The 16,696-nt window shown below is 38.4% G+C and overlaps 1 protein-coding gene across 1 annotated transcript in view; it reads right to left on the bottom strand.

The window, feature by feature from the left end:
* mid1 (midline 1) overlaps window positions 1-10,600 on the bottom strand; it is a 43,148-nt gene extending 32,548 nt beyond the window's left edge. The window contains exon 1 of the mRNA XM_055150366.1: window positions 10,558-10,600. The gene's annotated coding sequence lies outside the window, so the exon portion shown is untranslated. The remainder of the gene's footprint in view (window positions 1-10,557) is intronic.
* Between the last annotated feature and the right edge of the window lie 6,096 nt (window positions 10,601-16,696).

Here is a 16,696-nt window from a genome sequence, read left to right as displayed (position 1 = left end):
TTGGAAGAGGGAAGCTGGATGTCAGGGCTGCAATTCTGGATAAAAAAAAAAGAAAAAGTGGCTGGTTGAGTTAAATAGTGGTTTTCTGATATTTTTATGTGTATTAGGATTAATTGTAGGGTTGTAAAAAGTCAAAAATAAGTTACTAAACTGTACTAAAACTAGATACTCGTTTGAACAAGTATCAATATTAATAAGTCATTCATAGCAAGTATAAGAGCACCTAACATACGTCCATGGACCACTATGGAACCTACCTGGATCACTGAGAGATTACACAGATATAAGGTCACATGGTAATATAAAAGAAGGTACTATGATTTAAGATCAAAAATCACATTGTATTGTCTAAAGAAAGAGTGTTTTTTTTTTATCACAGTTAATATGATTAACTGAGATTCAGGAGCTGGACCACGCCTCAACCTCCTCTCCAGCCAATCACAGCTTACCTCAAACACGCCTTCAGTTACCCAGAAGGTCTATTTATATGGCCTATCCCGACAATACTATCCGCGTCAGCTCTCTTGACATCTTTCGCCCATCCTTCAGTCCCAAGACGTCATCTTCGAGGAGGGGAGGGGAGGGGGGGGGGAAGTCTGATTCAGCTGCGTGACCATTTTGGATTGGAGATTGTACCCCCACCCTGAGTCTCCCCCCAGCCATTACATCTGTCCACTGTCAATAAACATCTTTATCGTATTCCATTGTTGTGTCATGGTCCTTGCTAGTGAGTGAGTTTTGGGACTCCCGCATATTTCATAGTATCGAAATTGAGTTTTAAATTTTAGCATTCTAATACTGCAACTACGGGCTTTGAATAGAACACGCCACAGACATACTGTTGTCATTTGTGATTGTGACATTGCACTTACTGTAGAAAGTATCTGTAGTATCCAGACTGCCAGGGACCATAGATAGAAACTAGACAATGTGTTAATTCTGGCATATTTACTTTGTAAGTTCAATGCTCTGTCTCTTAAAAAATCTAAATCAATCTAATGCCAAGAACACTTTTGCTGTAATATCTATAATAAAAGAACATTCAGATCTGTCAAATGGACAAAAGAGTGTATGAGCAGCAAAATGTCTTAACGTCTTAACTCTAAAACTTTTATCCACTTTTCTTTTGCTATGAATAGACAATCCTACCCCAAAGTGTACTTATGGAAAATAAACTTCTACATTATGCATCAAGAGTCTCCTATCTCTCTTTACAATTCATCGGCCGTTTGAATTAGCCTATTTCTGCAGGGCCCACACATACAAACACTGACAGTTTTTCACTCATATATCAGTTTGTTAGAGGCGATTTGGATTCATTATGTATTTCTGTGATGAGAATAGAAAAAAAAAACAAGAATAGACATATAAAAATGGTAATTTTCCAATCAACAAATAATAACTTGAAGCCACAATTAAATAGTCTTGAATGAGAAAATTATCACATTTTCTCAGTAATTCAGTAGTCTTTATTGTATAATTGCTAAAGGAATACATTACATTGTGCATTCTGTATGGCTTATCATTCAAACACAGGGCTTGAAAAGTAAAGATAAGTCAGTACAAATAGTAAATATGCATCTCTCATCTTTAATAAGGCCATTTCCTGCTAGAGGCAATCTCTGTGTTGTTGGCTGACAGTCTGAGCGTTAGAAATGGAATAAAGAGGGGACCAGAAAAGCCCTCTTGAGGCACCAGATAAGAATTGGCTGCAATCTGATGCTAAATAAACTTTAATCAGTAACAGTGAGACGGAGAATTTGTCAAAGGGACAGCAGTCATTTGTTACCTGTCATCACGAGACAGGGCCATGCTTCACCTCCCAGTGCCTCCATTATTACGCTCATTTACATAAAACAAAGAAGATAGCGTGAGATATACATTGTGCAGAAACCATAGTTGAACATGCACAGAATTAGGTCATGGGTGTGCAACACTAATTAAACTAATCTTACACGCGTCCAATTAAGACACAATAGCATTCAAACCAACATAAATGCAGCCAATGTATTGATGGACCTATGCCTGTGACGATAACACATTTTGAAGCATGATTGCTACAGAGAAATATTGTGATAAGCGATAATATTGAAACTACTTTAAGATTAAAATAAAGCAAAATAATCCAAGAAAACCCTTTTTAAATAGACAGTATCATTAATAGGAATGAAATGCAAAAATAAAATGCAGAATGAACCAATAATTACCCATAAGAGTGACTTCATTTAACCTGCTATAGCTCAAATCTTATATTACAATCTCATATTACAACCGTAGACTGAATATAGAAATGGACATAGCTAATGCGCAAACCACCGCGTTCCAAATAAGAAGTTTGCATGTGGGCTTTTCTGGCTCCTTCTGACCTTGGTTCCCACTTATATTCGAATATTGTGGCCCCTCTCACTGTAACTGCTGCGGTGAGCCTCGTCATTTTGGTCTTAAAATGTTCGTATTAACCAGCTCTGCATGATCCTGATCCATTATCATGATTTTGCTATTTTGTCCATTTAAAAAAATCATTAGCATCGCGAGCTTCATTTGAGTGGAGCTGAACACTATGGGTGACGTCGCACTCGCTTAGTCCACTTCTTTATACAGTCTATGATTAAAACTAAAATAACAAAAAACTCTCCACTTTTGCAAAGGTAAATACTGAGCTCCAAAACATATTGTTCCAGCGTCTATATACTGAACAACGAGCCGATACTGTAATTATGGTGACAGGCCTAGATCTAGATGGTCCTTCTTTGTATTGCTCCTGCTACTTCAAATTTCATCCTGAGTGTTCTTTTGTGCCTGGTTTATTACAAAATGAACCACACTAAAATAAACAAGGTCATACTTTTGACAGTCTTCGTAATAAGCTTGTTTGGTTGCCCATCTGTCTCCAAACAACATTAGAGAAAAGGTCACAGTCTTATTTTGATTTGGTTTTCAGGTAAGGTCAGGAATGGGCCAGGGAAAACTATGTGTTTGTGCTGTGGGTCCTAATCACAGTGATGATCCAGGATTAAAGCTTTATTTGCTGTTGTGAGATATGAAGAACAACTCAAATCAATTAGAAAGTTTCAGCCAAAGAAAAAAGAAAAAAAAAAAAAATCAATATCCTATTCTGAAGATAAAGTCCAGGTATATAATGTGATAAAGAAGTCCAACAGTCTTTGCATTATTCTTTTATTCTTTTTGACTATAATCCTACTGGAATCCTAAACTTTTGCTAACTGGAAGCAATAGTAGTAATAATGCTGTAAACTCAAGTGTTTCCCAAAAAGGTACTTCGAATTAATTTAAAAGAAAGGTGGAATAGGATAGTATTTGAATATAAATTGTTCTCTGTAGTACATTTTAGATCTCTAATAATGTTTCCTGTGGGATACTTTTGGCATAAATATTATTAAAACAAGAACATATAATAGTTATAGTAGGAAAATATAGTGGTACACAGATTTCTAATGACTTAAAAGTGCAGTGTGTAGCTTTTTTGGGTCCGTCAAATGCTTTTCTCCGTGGAGATGTTATTGCTTTGTCTAGAATGTTTCACAGTTCGGCATTAAACCTTTCTATCTTCATTGAGACCAAATCAGATCAAGTTACTGGTCAGATTTATCAAGAGGAAACCCCGCTCACAGTCAGAATACCTGTTTTTCTAGGTACCTGTAATTGAATAAATGTAAGGTAGAGCTGTTTAATGTCATACTGTGGAACATTCCAGGCAGAGCAATGACATCTCCATAGAAAAAAGAAGGTGACAGACCCTCAGCGCACCAAGAGCAAGACTGCCAATCTGCACCATCAAGCCCTCCAACGACAACCAATCACTCACGCACACGTCGCATACTTTACATACTGGGCAAAGTGGGTGGAGTGTCTTGCCCAAGGACACAGCAACAGTGCGCACAAGTCGGTGCATGGTTTACCACAGCCACATTTGGTTGAGAAATAGTTTACCATACAAACTTGATTACAGTTACGAAATGTTTCTCTGATTTAGGCCACAGAATACAAAAGTCTAGAAAAGTCATTGTAGTACTACCAGTGGTGGGATGTAACAAAGTAAAAATATCAAAGTACTGTACTAAGTTATACTTTTAGGTGTCTGTACTTACATTTTAAGGTGGAAACGTTTTACTTTGACGTCACTACATTTGAGAGCAGGCATCTGTACTTCCTACTCCACTACAGTAAATTTTTGAACTGGATTGAAAAGCAAAAATATTTATTACAGTTTGAAAAGGTTGGGGGTTTATTTTTTAACATGTTCATAATTTGAGCAAACAAAAATTAACAAATAAAAAATTTTTCAGTTGTTTCAGCTGAACCAAATCCAGCACAAATCTGTATTAAAATCACTATTAAATCTGTTTTTTTTTTTTACTCATTACGTACATTTTTAAATTGGTACTTCAATACTTTTACTAGATTACTTAGTAGATTTTTTCATGTGGTACTTGAGTTTTGTTTTTGTTTTGTTTTTTACTCCACTATCTGTACTTTCACTTAAGTATGAAAATTGAATACTTCTTCCACTTTTGCTATAGTACTACCCACTGAGGCGATATATGACAACTCGAATCAAAGAAGCAGGACTTACATGCTGTTGTGACCGGCTATGATCTCCAAAGCAGGTGAAAGGTGAAGCTCCAAGTGACAGCTCAATCTGGCAATGCTGCTGGACACCCTATTACAAAAACACAGGGAAGCCTCCTCTCTCATCTCTTCTTTCCTCCCTCTTATTTGTGGCGCTCCCAACCTCATGCGCCCCACGCTGACTGCTGCTCGGGCAGGCGTAAAAACCCAACCAGGAACTGCCTCTTCCACTGGGTCACTCCATGGATACAGACAACATTAGTACCCCAGCCACAGCGTACCCCTCCCTCCCAACTCTCTCTCCAGTGCTACGCAATGAGACAAAGACATAGCAAATGGACAGAATATGCGGGACTGCATTTGCACCTTGGGGAACGCGTTTGTGATGGAAAAACACCAGAGCAGGCCTACAGCAGATGGGGTCAGTCTCTAGGGTTTTGATGCATGGCTACGTCTGATATACATTTACATGGGAATAAATCACGCAACGCAATATACTGCCCCCAATTAGATCATGCTTAGGGGATGTCTCTATCGCGTTGTTCACCCGGTGGGGCGTAATTGGACTAGAGTTGACTGAACGCTTGGCTGAACATGTTTTCGCATTGTCTTTAGGAGGGCGGCATTGATCTAAGGGGCTAATAATTGTTTCCTAACTAGAATACGTTCGAAACTGCCAGCTCTGCTTTTGGCAATAAACACACAAACATAACAAATGCATAGACCGGCCTAATAATGGCAAAGGTTCAAGATTTTAATTACTCCCTTCCCCAAGGCGCACTGTCCATAACTTAGCAACCCACAATCGAACATCACCAGAATAAACAAGCTCAATAATAGCAAGCCAATTAGACACCTATCTCAACTTTAAAACGATTAGTGTTTCCCTTGCAATTAAATGCTCTATCTCACATTATAACATAGGAAATGCAGTATGGGCAAGTGCATTTGTAAATGTCGACTTGTATTTAGTTTATTGTATGACTAACCAGCAGAACATATAGGACTGTTGTGGCCATTGACCTGGAATTGATTCTGCTCCACTGAGTGATCGGGGGCTATGTTGGAAGAGGGTTCAGAGAAGGGTCAGCAAAACAATCAATTTTCACAAGAAGATAAATAATGCGCACTAGACTCTATCTAATGATGATTTGAGGATGTTATATGGTCTGTAATATTGTGTTGATACAGGTCAAAACTGTGTTAACTGAAAGAGACACAGTTCTCTTTGCAAAAAAGTTACTGAGTTATGTACTTTGTTGGCAGTAAATCTTTTTATTTATTTTTTATGACCATAGACAGCCATTTGCCTACACTTTAATAAGATAACAATATCTGTAAATGTACAATTGCAATTTGTTTCTTTCTTGCGGTAACTTTTAAAATCCCATTTAGTCCTTGCAGCAAATAGCTAAAGAAAAGTCTAGAAGAATGATGGACAATTAACATAATTGCTAATGAGCTATTGAGAATTGTCAAAAGAAAGTATTGTTTGAATGATGACGATTACACAAAATTGTACCTATAAATTGGAAGCTGAAGCTCATATCAAATAGTCAGATCCATCAGCTAGTTTCACTTCGTGGAAGATTTTGCAACATTAGGATTTGTTTGCTCACCAGAAGGCGGGTACATTTTTTATCTAACCAGTCGCTGCTATTTGGTCGTGACATATGTAATGCGCCGCTAACAGGGTTAACTGGTGTATTTAGCTTTTCCCAAATCCCGTAGGAAGAAGGGTAATAATGTCTTTCCCCTTGATAAAATTCACCAAACAATCTCTTTGTTCCGGCTTTAAATTCTGGATCTCAGGAATAGTTACCAACACAGAATGTATGGCTCTTTTCCGATTGGCTGGTGCCCGAACTCGCATTTCCGGGGTTCTTGCAAACCGTCTAGTGTATTTTGATTCCTGACCTAGTCACTGGAGAGAAATGAAATTGAGCGGAGGCACTAGGTTGCCCAGCCTGGCTAATACATGAGATGTTTAGATCTAATAATCTGTGTGCATACCATCGACTGTATAAATGGAAAAAGCTAACCCACTAGCTGTCACGTTCCAAATTGTTCTGGTCCCAATTGACTTAACATTGAAAAATTGGAACTTGGCTCCAAATTCCCTCCTGTAACTGCTAGCCTCGTAAGCTTCATTTGACTGGAGCTGAACGCTATGGATGACATCACACTCCTTTAATCCACTTCTTTCTACCGTATATGGTGCATGCCTGGTTCCCAAAAGGGTGATCAGTTCTCATATTTGTAGTGTGGAAACCTGGGCTTATTCCCTGATGTCCAAGTACTATTGGCCAATATCAAGATAAAAGTGCAATCTGGCAGGGTTATCAGAAAAAACAGCAAAAGGAAACAAACTTTTCATTTTGTTGACCCCTGTAAGAAAACAGCAGCAAAAATGTACGTGTCTCTTATCAGTATTACTTACTTGTATGCTATAACACTATATACAAACCCAGACAACAGAGCCTTGTACTGATAAGACCTCAAACATTGGTGAGTATCAGCAAACGGGCCCAAGAACAATTCATTTTATCGAACTTGAAAGTAGCTCAGTGAATAAAATAGAAACTTCCCATATACTATTGAAGTGCAGTCTTTTGAAATTCTAAAATAGTAGTCATCTTCGAATTGGCTTGGACAGATAGAAGCATTTGTTCTCAAGATACCACATTGAGCCCAGCTATACTTACTCAGCTATAGTCGATTTCCCACTGCTTTTGTTATTTCTATGCAGTCTCCGTTGTGTTTTTGTGTCATATGTTTACTCCTTCACCACAGCCCGCAAACTGCAAAATTCTCAAAAACAGCCTGCTTTTTTGAACGCATGTGGTGAGCGCCTGTAGCATTCTGTGCCAGAGGAACTCTATAATTGCCTCCAGCTTTTGAACAATGCAACGTGAGAAAACCAGTGTCACGTCCTTATAATTACAGCAAACAAGTGATCAGTGACGACTCTACACAAATATCCGTCCTCACCTCACACTTTCAACTGCACCTAAAAACGGTCGTGGGAGAAGTACTTGAGTAAAAGTACAGATAGAGGTGCGAAAGATTACACAAGTAAAAGTAAAAGTGTCACATGGAAAAATCTACTTAAAGGTGCACTGTGGAAACTTTTCTGGTAGAGGGTCCAGCTCCTGCTTGTCTCCATGGGGATGTGATTTTTTGCCTGCAATGTAATGTTTTTATTGCTTAAAAATACCATGAAAAACAGATATTCTTACAATACACTGAGACGCCCCTCCACAGATCTGACTGTATCTTGGCATCTAGTTTAGTTTCTGCTCATCTTCATGGAGATAGATGAGTTTAATGCTTTATTGTGGAACATTACAGGCCAGCAGTCGGCAGACCCTCCACAAGAAAAGGTACGCAGTGCACATTCAAGTAAAAGTGTTAAAGTAGCAGTTTAAAAATGTACTTAAAGAGTAAAAAGTAGAAGTATTCACACATATTTTGGTTGAATTTTGCTCAGTAGAAACAACTGAATATTTTTTTTTTCTTTTGTATATTTTTGTTTGCTCAAACTATGAACTTGGAAAAAAAAAAAAACTCAGCTTTTCCAGCAGGTCTAAAACAATAATGAAAAATACTTGTACTTTTCAGTTATTTTCAATAATGTAGTAGAGAAGAAAGTACAGATACATTCTCTCAAATGTAGTGAAGTAAAAGTAAAAAGTATCCATTTAAAATCTACATAAGTAAAGCACAGATATCTATAGAAATGCCCATGTAAGTACTGCACTTTATTACTTTTAATTCATTATTCACCACCACTTCTAAACACTCACAAATGAAAACAACTCGACAGGGAAACACGCAATGTTCAATACACAGCGGCCCTTACAGCATACATTGATCACTATTACTTCCCTTTCTCCAAGACTCACTGGAGGAAGTCTGAACATCTGTTGTGCTGGGATGCATTCGAGGAGACTGGGAAAAGCCAAGGGCACAGACCCAGCTGTTTGCGACTGCATGTGGGCCAAAGGACGTTTTCATTTGCGCTCAATAAGAGGCTTGTGTTGTAGAGAGTGTTATTGCTGGTAGATCTAAGAGGTTTGTTAAAAGCACTTGTGATGGATCAAAAGCTGCCTACTTCATTTTATATTCATTTTTCAAATCCTTGACATCCTAGCTAAGATTTTCCAGTTCACTATTGGGAAAATTCAATCGAAATTACTCAAGTCTTGGCCTCCAAAGTATATTCTCAAACATGTTTCAGCTGAATTAATCATTTTCAAGTAATACTGGTAAAACTTGAGGATATGAGAATATGTTTTGGTTTCCTGGTGTGGCTATGGGGAGTCCAAAGTACATACAAAAGAGCATATTTTCGCCCCCAGTTATTGGCGACGGTACAAGCATTAACTCTGTCACAATCACTAGGCCCACAGCACTCACAGCTGCACACAGAGCTGCAAAAAACTAAGCCAAAGAACAATGGTTTATTTATCATTTCAAATAAGAATAAGACATGATGCACCACTAGTAGATGAAGTTCAAAGGTGCATTGTGTAACTTTTCTGGTGAAGGGTGCGTCAAATGCTTATCTCATGAAGATATTATTGCTTTCTCTGGAATGTTTCACAGTTCTATCTTCATGGAGACCAAACCAGACCAAGTTACAGGTCAGATCTGTGGAGAGGCAACCCTGCTCACAGTCAAAATGTCTGCTTTTCTATGTTTTTTTTTAGCCATAAAACCACCTGTAATTGAATAAATGTAAGGTAGAGCTGTTTATTGTCATACTGTGGAACATTCCAGGCAGAGCAATGACATATTCATAAAAACAAGCTGGTAACAGACCCCCAACCAAAAAGTTACATAGTGCACCCTTAAACTCATGACAAAACTTCATATATTGTAAAATTTTATTATTAAAGGAGCACGTGAAAATCTTAACAGAAGGTTGACCATCAGTATCAAAACATAGTTGTTGACATCAAACTCAGAACAGATTACAGACCGTTACCGCTCTGAATACACAAAATATGGTGATTTTTTTTTTTTTTTTTTTTCAAATTGTCATCCTCTATTTTCAGTCACAGTCGAGCCTCCTAAAATGTGGTTTATAAATTCAGTGCAGGTATGATTTAGTGAATAAAAGGAGCCTGTAAAACTCACCGTGGTATTTGCAATAACAGCAGAACCAGATGTTTTGGGGAAGTACAAACTGAATCACCAGATTTTCCAATCCACAGCTATTTGGCACAAAAGACTGAAAAAGTTCTAACCAAAAGTACAGTCCCAATGTAGCAGAAAAAGGGATGAAAATATCTCCTCAATGCAAAACCTTTTATTATTTTTAAATTTGGGGGAAAATTGGTCATTTGTTTGGTATATCTATAACTTTTTGCAGAATAATTTAAAGACACATTTATCATCATGGCTATTCATGGTCAAATTCTGAAAGGATGTAAAGGTGCAGCTCTCCACAGATCTGACCTGTAATTTAGCCTAGATAGATAGATAGATAGATAGTTTTAATCTATACTGTGAAAACCAGAGAAGTTGTGCATTGCACCTTTAAAATGAAATATGTGATTTGAATTTGGCAAGGTGGTGGTACATTCAAAACTGTGCATTTCATGTTGCTGATACTGAACCGAGATGCTTTTAACTGTGCTGATGTCTTGACATGACTGAAAAAGACATCTGTGCTCTCAATGGAACTGTAAAATAAACTCAAGTAACTCCAAGCAACTCTGTGCTTTATAACTAATACAAATTCCACTCCACTCTAGTCAGAGAGGGTCATAGGGTCAGCTCTTGTCGGAATTGAACCCTCAATCTCCATACAGTAATACAGGCAGGTAAGCAGATCTGCCACAGCACACTCCCTTTACATTTATCAATTTGTATTAAGACAGAGAACTATATTACACACTGCTCTGTTCCTTGTAGTAGCTTTGATCAAGTGTCACCGCATTCTCTTGGTGATTGCCTTACCTGCCGCTCCATGGTGAATGTCTGGTTTAATTCTATCCTTGTTCGGAGTGCGTCTTGGAGACAGCTGGCACTTTCCCTAAGGTGGAACAGACAGGATCAGCGGACAGGAGCAGCATACAGGAGCAGCAGGCAGGAGCAGTAGACAGGGGCAGCAGACAAGAGCAGTAGACAGGAGCAGTAGACAGGAGCTGGAGGTGAGATGTCTGCCTCCACACTCAGGGCTGATGGTTGGGGCGTGGACACAGCTTGCTGACACATGCGAGTGGGGCCTGTCTGTTGAACTGCAGGTTTACACAGGAGCAAGAGGGAGCTGTCGGAGTTAACCTTTCAGATCAGAGACAATGGGGAGACGCACAGAGTTTGTAAAATACATACAAAGTTTTAGTGTAAGATGTATGGAAAAGTACAGCAAACTGCAGTAGGCAAGTCAAGAATTTAGAGGGGCAATTGGATGCACTGTCATTGGTTGGTCAAATAAAGGTTACATAATATGAAACTTTAACCAGGCAATGGATAATACCTTAAATAATGTAATAATAATAATGAAATAGTCTACAATCAATTGAGTAATCAGAGCTGCCATATCTGGAAATAAATCAAAATATATTAATGAAAAAACAAATTAATTACTTAATTTTATATTAATGTGGTTGCCATTTAGTGTAACATCTCATATCAACGTGCCTTTTGCAATGTCATGTTTAATCAATCGTGAAAACATGAAAAAATATTCTGCTGAATAATGGATTAGCAACCTATCTGTTAAAAAAGACACCTGAAATGCACATTCTCGCAGGTTTATTTCATGCATGTGGCTACTTAAAATGCTGTTTATCAACATTTATCATGCAATGTTTACTCCAGGAAGTGTAAAGGTTAATACTTCAGCAATCTTACATTACAACTTGAAACTCACAGTCAACAAGCTGTCATCCCCAACACATAACATGTAAGTGACATTACATTCAAGTCAGTGACAGTGAACACGATGTACAAGGTGCTAAGTTTTGCCTCGGACTTATTCCTCTTGGGTGCCTAACAAATGTAGCAGTGTGATTGGCTGTCACTTCAGTATTGTCATTTATCATTTACCTCTGCGTGTGCTGCGACTCGAATACATGTGTAACCTGTCACTCTCTCAAACAAGCGTGCAAAGGAAATAAACAATGAATCCACCCTTTAGAGAGACAGACATCCTGGAGCCTATGCACCTACTAGTATACACAAGGTTTCTCATCAGTAACTCCTCCATTGGTCCTCTTTTCTGTGGACAAAGCGGAGTGGAAAAACTGGATCTGCCTGTGATGTATTGTAAAGCGGCCGTTAATATAGATAAAGGGCTTTGCTTCATTGCCAGAAGCAGCCACATTAAGTTATCAGCCGAGGAGCAGAGAAAAATAAGGTTTGGGATTCACTGTAGCCAGCAGGCAAAGAGCAACCAGAAAGAAAAATTGTTATTTAGCAAGGGAGTACTGTCCCCGCCCAAATGAGGATTCATCCCCTGACATATGAGTCACTATAAAAATGCAATTCTAAACCTGCACAGATGAGATCATGTTAGAGAAATTAGGATTCGCAAAAAACTAGATACTAGCAAGTACTTTGTTCTTCAGACAACTATAATTGAGCCATACGCAACCTGGCTCAGAGCAATTTAATGTGATAATTTGCATTTCCTCACTAGAAAATAGCTTTTTTATTGTACAATCGTAGCAGGTGTCCCTACATTTTGGGCAATTTTAACAACACATTCTAACTGTACTCCAACATGTCTAATGAACGGATCACATTAACTCACGGCACGTATTTACGGAGCTAAAACAAAACAAAATACTTTTAACACATGAAAGCAACATTTGCCTAAAACTAAGAGGACACCAGAATGAGTACAAACCCAATTAACTCTCTTTATTATTACAATATTACGGGACAATTAGCGGTGCAATAATTAACCAGTGAGCTACAGCTGAGTCATATTTGCGAAGTATAAGATCGCAGTACAAGTCTGGAGCGGATGATTTTTACGCTTGGTTAAGGATCATAATGACAGCATCATCACCATCAGCACAATTACTCCAGATTATGTCAATGAGTGCCAGTCTCTTAAACACAGCAAATGGGGAAGTTTCTGACGACTAATCCAACACAAAATTCAGGTGGTGCTAAAATGTTTTTGAAGAACGATAGACCGGAGAAGGCCAAGTTCACATGAATGAGTATTTTAAGATGTGAAGCATGTACTCACTTCCTACGAACAAGTTATTCATATGACCTCTACTGATGATTTCACCTTCAGTAGGAGCAGAAATAGTTTTTATTATCCTTCAGTATTGTCACATTTATTGAGGCTGTAATTGGCTGGCACTGAGTTGTTAGACATTTAGCAAAATTATTAAAAACACAGTGGTTGAATTTTGTTCAGTTCATGGCATCATTCAGACCAAATAAATAAATTTCATATTCATGCCATTGTAAGAAAAATGTCACGTTGCTCTTTGTTAACAATAAAAAAGTAAATGAAAATCCACTGCTTGCTACGATGAACTGTCACTATGAAGAGGCAAGGCAAGTCTGACAAAACTTTACAAAGACGAGTGGATCTGGAGCCATATCCTGTCTCCCTGATTTCAGAGGGCGTGACTGACAGGTGGATTAACCAATCAAAGAGCCGCATGGTCTGTTTGCATCAAAATTAAACTGCGCCTTACAGATAAAAAAGGAGAAAATCTACATAAAAGACTGAAAAACAGGGCAGATTTTTACAGAACCAACAACTGAAACACCAAACTATTACTTATCTCAGGTAAAAGACGAAGAGGAATGATACGAGAATTTCAGAGAGATGTCTTCCACATTTGAGAGACACATGTTACAAATTAGTAGCCTGATTCATCAGCCGGTTTCACTTCGTAGAAACTGTCTGACCTCGCACTGTTAGAATTCATTCCCTCAACGGTAGGTGAGTCCTTTCTATCATTTAACCAATCACTGCTATTTGGTAGTCATGTATGTAATGCACCGCTACCAGGGCTAACTGGTATATTAAGCTTTTCCCAAATCCCGGAAGAAGAAGGGCAATAACGTCTTTCCCCTTGATGAAATTCACCAAACATTCTCTTTATTCTGGCTTTAAATCCTCAATCTCAGGAATCACTGACAATACTGAATATATGGCTCTTTGCTGATTGGTTGCTGCCCGAGCTTCCACTTCTGGGGTTTTTGTGACTGTTTTTCTGTTTTTTCCTGACCTAGTTGCTGGAGAGAAATTAAATTTAACGGAGGCACTAGGTGGCGCCAGTCTGGCTAACAAATTAGAGGCTGTAGTTGGATCTTCTCAAGTTTGGATGGAGATTTTTCACGCTCTATTGTCTGGTGCCAGTTGCTTCTGGGTTCAATGAGAATGTAGTAGCGACTGGCTGTTCAGGCAAGGCTCTCAGTTCTGCAGTTTTGAACAGGAAATCAATGGACCCCTTTCTATTATTAACCCATTTTAGATCAATAAAGTAAGTGTAAAATTATGATCTATGTATGTTAAAAAGCATAATGTGTTCTTTAAATGTGCACTGCGCAAGTTTTCCACTACCATATATCATTTATTCATTACAGATGTTTCTATTGCTCAAAACATACAGTAATTCCTTTAGTGAATTGGATCGACTCTGCACAGATCTGAATTGTAAAGCAGTGTAGCGCTATAATGCTTGTCCCTCTACTTGTTTCGCTCGTGATTGACAGCTTTAATCTATACCGTGAAACATTCGAGACAAAGTAATAACATTTCCATACACGAGCAGAAATGTTACACAGTGCACCTTTAGCCACAATTATTTAACAGTGATTTTGGGACTTCTTGTACTTTCTCCCTGAAAAAGTATGAATGCCATTTCTTGAAGATTCATGAGTCTTGGGGGTGTCTGGGGAGCTCCTGTCTACCCCAGTCACTGCACTCGAGGGAAATCTATGGACTTTAAAAAAAGCCTACAGCACACTGACAACTACGAGTTCTAAAGACTCAGAAACACACTGAGAAAGAACTTCAGACGCCCATAATTTGACTAATTTAATCACGGTTATTAAGGATGAACTAGACCTGATTATAATCATAAGCTTAGGAGGAGAGTCGAGGTTGTTACAGATACAGCAACCATAGGGCAAATTTTAAGTGCTTTTTGATTGTGAAGTTTACAGCACTGGCACTAAGTCATTAATTTCCAATCCCACCCACTTGACATATCGAGGCTGACCTAAGTTGATCTTGCATCACGCCCGGTACTCACTCTGAATCCCAATAGTTATGAGAATTTAAAACTTTTGTGGTATAGTTTTCAGTATTTAGAGCGAGTTCTGTTTTTGTCCAGTGCAGTGACAGTGCTAGAAATAATTACCTGGCTGTAGGTGGAGAAGCGAAGACTCAGAGGTCCATGAGTGAGCAGACAGCAGCGGTCTAAAAGAAACAGTAAGAGAAATGTGATGGGTGAGGTTTTTTGCACACTGTTTAAAGGAGATGGTTAAAACTGTGGGCAAAATCACATACTGAAATACTATGCTGAGGCCTTGTAGCTTTTCTTGAACTGAGAGCTCCATTGTGTTTGGTCGGTTATTTACACGAGTAAACAGAATGCAGTGGCAGTGGAGGTCTTACTGAGTCTAAAGCATTGATATTGTTATAGTCTCTGGGTCAATACTGGGGCAAATGGAAAACTGTTCTGCTTTCAAAACGTAAGCTGATTTGAATTAATAAAAATACACAAACCCAATCCAAAGAAATAAGAAATGTTTTCAATAAAAGTTTTGGCATACAAGAATAACACATTTTAAAGGTGCACTATGTTATTTTTTTAGCAGAGGATCCACCACCTGTTGTCTCTGTGGTTTGCTTTGCCTGGAATGTTCCACAGTATATATATACATATACACTATCTTCCATTTATTGAGTTGCACATGTTCTAATGCTAAAAGTAAACATGCAAAGAAAACGTCATTGTTACAGTGAGTAAGGCTCGTCTCTCCACAGATATGACTTGTAACTGTCACGTCACCAGCTCCATATGTTTATGTCAAACTGTGGAATATTCCAGGGCATGTAATGATATCTCCATGGAGACAAGCAGGAAATTAAATACTCTCCTTCAGAACAGTTACACGCCTAGTGCACTTTGAAGGATCTCTTGAAATTTTGTTTATTAATATATCTAGCAATTCCCATAGCTGCGATGCCAAACTATATAGAGTTTGCACGTTCTCTCTGTGTCTGAGTGGGCTTCCTCCCAAGATACAAAATTAAAGGGACGGTTCGGAATTTTGGACATAGGACATCATTTCCTAGTGGGCCAGAGTGTTGGAGACGTGTGGAGACACTTTTTAAAATATTCCATCTAGTTCTTGTATTTGCAGAGGTCACTGGTGCTAGGCTAGTGCATGTCAATAGCCATAGTTATCCTGCCACTTAAACAGTCTTACCCACTCCACAAAGCACCCGAAGCAAAACAATTACTATGCCAGACTGTCGATGTGAATGTCTGTACTGATGGAATAATTTTAGAAGTAAAACCAAGGATTTATGTCTGAGCAGCAGCAGCGAGTTGTACTTCCTGATAGAAAGATTGGCAGCAGCGGACTGATATATGAGAAAATAGTCCCTCAAAATTCATGCGATGCAAGATTAGTTTTATTTCAATATATTATTCTATCAACGCAGATATTTACATCAATAGTCTGGCGCAATAATAGATTTGCTTTGGGTGTTTTGTGGCTTGAGTAAGACTGGTTTAGTGGCAGGATAACTATGGCCCATTAACATGCACTAGCCTAGCATCAGCGACCTCTGCAAATACAAGGACTGGATGGAATACTTAAAAAAGTGTCTCCACACGTCTCCAACACTCTGGCTGACTAGGAAATGAAGCCTTATGTCCAAAATTCCGAACTGTCCCTTTAATCCACCTGTTAGATCCACTGGTTGTCCACTACTCTTTACAGGTTACCCCAAATGATGAAATACTACAATTAATATGCCTAAACCATAACTACAAGGCATTTACCAGATAACTAACAAAACCTTGACATGCTTATTTTACATAATTTCATTCCAAATATAACTTCTCATTTACTCAGTGTACAGAACAATAACCTTAATGAG

The sequence above is a fragment of the Boleophthalmus pectinirostris genome, unplaced genomic scaffold (assembly GCF_026225935.1).
Source record: "Boleophthalmus pectinirostris isolate CB_2022bp ecotype Guang Dong unplaced genomic scaffold, ASM2622593v1 HiC_scaffold_1, whole genome shotgun sequence".
Lineage (NCBI taxonomy): Eukaryota > Metazoa > Chordata > Actinopteri > Gobiiformes > Gobiidae > Boleophthalmus > Boleophthalmus pectinirostris.
Note: the sequence above shows the minus strand (reverse complement) of the source record. Positions and strands in the feature narration are given on the sequence as shown.